We start from the raw sequence: 3,674 nt of genomic DNA, 5'->3' as shown, positions 1-3,674 counted from the left end.
TCCGTGTATGTCTTGATTCCGTGTGTGTCTTGATTCCGTCTGTGCCTTGATTCCTTGTGTTTCTTGATTCCGTGTGTGTCTTGATTCCGTCTGTCCATTCCTTGTGTTTCTTGATTCCGTGTGTGTCTTGATTCCGTTTGTGTCTTGATTCCTTGTGTTTCTTAATTCCGTGTGTGTCTTGATTCCGTGTGTTTCTTGATTCCTTTTGTTTCTTGATTCCTTGTGTGTCTTGATTCCGTGTGTGTCTTGATTCCGTGTGTGTCTTGATTCCTTGTGTTTCTTGATTCCTTGTGTTTCTTGATTCCGTGTTTGTCTTGATTCCTTGTGTTTCTTGATTCCTTGTGTTTCTTGATTCCTTGTGTTTCTTGATTCCGTGTGTTTCTTGATTCCTTGTGTTTCTTGATTCCGTGCGTGTCTTGATTCCGTGTGTGTCTTGATTCCGTCTGTGCCTTGATTCCTTGTGTTTCTTGATTCCGTGTGTGTCTTGATTCCGTTTGTGTCTTGATTTCTTGTGTTTCTTGATTCCGTGTGTTTCTTGATTCCTTGTGTTTCTTGATTCCGTGTGTGTCTTGATTCCGTTTGTGTCTTGATTCCGTGTGTGTCTTGATTCCGTTTGTGTCTTGATTCCTTGTGTTTCTTGATTACTTGTGTTTCTTGATTCCGTGTGTTTCTTGATTCCTTGTGTTTCTTGATTCCGTGCGTGTCTTGATTCGTTCCGTGCGTGTCTTGATTCCGTGTGTGTCTTGATTCCGTGCGTGTCTTGATTCCTTGTGTTTCTTGATTCCTTGTGTTTCTTGGTTTCGTGTTTGTCTTGATTCCTTGTGTTTCTTGATTCCTTGTGTTTCTTGATTCCTTGTGTTTCTTGGTTTCGTGTTTGTCTTGATTCCTTGTGTTTCTTGATTCCTTGTGTTTCTTGATTCCTTGTGTTTCTTGATTCCGTGTGTGTCTTGATTCCTTGTGTTTCTTGATTCCTTTTGTTTCTTGATTCGGTCTGTGCCTTGATTCCTTGTGTGTCTTGATTTCGTGTGTGTCTCCTGAGTGTGTCTTGTTTCCGCGTGTGTCTTGATTCCGTATGTTCCCGTGTCCGTCAGAGTCTTAGGTTAGGTTAGTTAGTGTCCGTGTTCGTGCCATTATCCCTGGGGTTTTGAGTCCAGGATGCCATTTGTGTCCCCTCAAATTGCCTCCCTTATCTCCACCTTGGGATCGTGTCAGTGTCCATGTGTGTCTTGATTCTGTGTGTGTCTTGAGTCCGTGTGTGTCTTGAGTCCGTGTATTGATTCCGTGTGTCCGTGTCCGTTAGAGTCTATGAGTGTCCGTATCCGTGTCCGTGTCCGTGTCTATGTCATTATCCCTGGGGTATTGAGTCCAGGATGCCATTTGTGTCCCCTCAAATTGCCTCCCTTATCTCCACCTTGGGATCGTGTCAGTGTCCGTGTGTGTCTTGATTCCGTGTGTGTCTTGAGTCCGCGTGTGTCTTGAATCCGTTTGTGTCTTGAGTCCATGTGTGTCTTGAGTCCGTGTGTGTCTTGATTCCGCGTGTGTCTTGAGTCTGCGTGTGTCTTGATTCCGCGTGTGTCTTGAGTCCGCGAGTCTTGATTCCGTGTGTGTCTTGAGTCCGCGTGTGTCTTGAGTCCGTGTGTGTCTTGATTCCGCGTGTGTCTTGAGTCCTTGTGTCTCCTGCAGCCGTGTGCGTCTTGATTCCGTGTGTCTGGGTGTCTTTGGGGTTTTGGGTCCAGGAAGCTATTTGTGTCGACCCAAATTGCCTCCCTTCTCCCCACCTGAAATCCAGGTGAATTGAAAGACCTGCCCGAGGTCAGTGGATCCAGGTATCCGTCCGTGGGCCCCCGGATTTCAACCCTTCCCCACATTCCAAGGGGTCAGTCAATCAATCTTCAGCTATCCAGAGAATCTATCGAAACTGATGCTCCTACAGGAGGGGACACACAGATAAATCTGTGCCCTGTACTTGCAACCGTTTCGACAGGCTCGAACGCAGGTCTATCCGGATTAAGAACATGTTCTATCCGACTAGGCCACGCTGGAGTTGCCTTCTGAATCAAATTTTGCACTTGTATTTATATCTCGTAGTAAGGTTAGTTAGTGTCTATTTATCAACATTTGCAATGATTGACGTGTGAAGTTGTGAGTTTGTGTTGAGAGTTAGAAATACATGACAGCTTATTCGATGAGGTTGCAGTCCAGTGAGGCAGTTTCATGAATGAATATTGGAGAATTTAGGCAAACTGACGTGTGTGTGTGTGTGTGTGTGTGTGTTTAAAGGTATGTATTATTTAATATTTAGTGTGGTGTGTGTGTGTCCAAATGAGTTTGTGAATGGTAAACAAGCAATCCAATACCTAATATGTGCTAATCTAGGCCTCGTTTTGTATACATATATATATGTGTTTTACTAGGGAATGAAAATCCGGTTTGTTTTATTCTAAGTTTTTTCAACAATAAATAGTACATACGCGAACGAACGGTTCGGCTGGGTAAGTATAGCGTTGTGGCGGTCATTTTCTCTGTTAGGCGGGGGTCGGGGGAGGGGGCGGGGGTGGTCTCTGGTAATTGTGGTATGGGGGTAGTTATATTTGGGCCTCGGTTGCGGGGTAGGGTGTTGGTAGGGGGGTGGGGGCCGAGGGAGCTGCAGAGGGGGTGCCTGAGGGGTAGGGGGGAGGGAAAGGCATGGAGTTGCCAGTTAATCATTAAGATATTAATTTGTGGAGATAGGTTATATAAGGAAAGATGTTAAGGAAGGAATAAGAAAAGTGTTTGGAACTGATGAAAGTATATGAGTTATAGTGATTCATGTTAGAAGAAAGATATGTGCTTTAAAAGATGAAGATATTTGTAAAGGACTTTATCTGCTTAATAATATATTAATTAATGGTAAATGACCATTGGAGATAGATATTCAACAGCATAATGAGTGGACAAGTTTTAGCAGGAAGGCCGGCACAGAGAGAGAGAATGGACCGATAAATAGTTAGACATTTTTCTCGAATGGTATACTCTAATAATCATAGGTACATATTTCAGAGCGCGACATTCGTGCGCGCGCGCGACACACACATATATATATACACACACACACACATATATACACACACACACACACACACACACACATATATACAAACATACATACAGTCTCGACAGTCAAATTGCAGAAACTGTCACAATTATGACAAGGATCACTCATATTGGATATATACACACACAGATAAATTCACGTGGATAAGTCACTCCAATTACACGTATGTACACACACAGACAACATATTTCAGTGAGTGTGGCCCATAGTATACATTAATACTCACACATGCCAGCCCATTCACTATTAATTGGTGTACATATTCATTCACACACATGTTTATGTGTCTCTTTCTTATAAAATACACACACACTGAAAGGAATCTTTGAGAACATTATATACCACATATGTCAGACCAATCCCCAAGTATGCAGCTCCAGCATGGAGTCCACATCTAGTCAAGCATAAGACTAAACTGGAAAAGGTTCAAAGGTTTGCCACCAGACTAGAACCCGAGCTAAGAGGTATGAGCTACGAGGAGAGACTACGGGAATTAAACCTCACTTCGTTGGAAGACAGAAGAGTTAAGGGGGACATGATCACCACATTCAAGATTCTCAAGGGAATCGATAGGGTAGAT

The sequence above is a fragment of the Procambarus clarkii genome, unplaced genomic scaffold, assembly GCF_040958095.1.
Source record: "Procambarus clarkii isolate CNS0578487 unplaced genomic scaffold, FALCON_Pclarkii_2.0 HiC_scaffold_109, whole genome shotgun sequence".
NCBI lineage: Eukaryota > Metazoa > Arthropoda > Malacostraca > Decapoda > Cambaridae > Procambarus > Procambarus clarkii.
The sequence above is the reverse complement of the archived record's forward strand: the minus strand, read 5'-3'. Positions refer to the sequence as shown.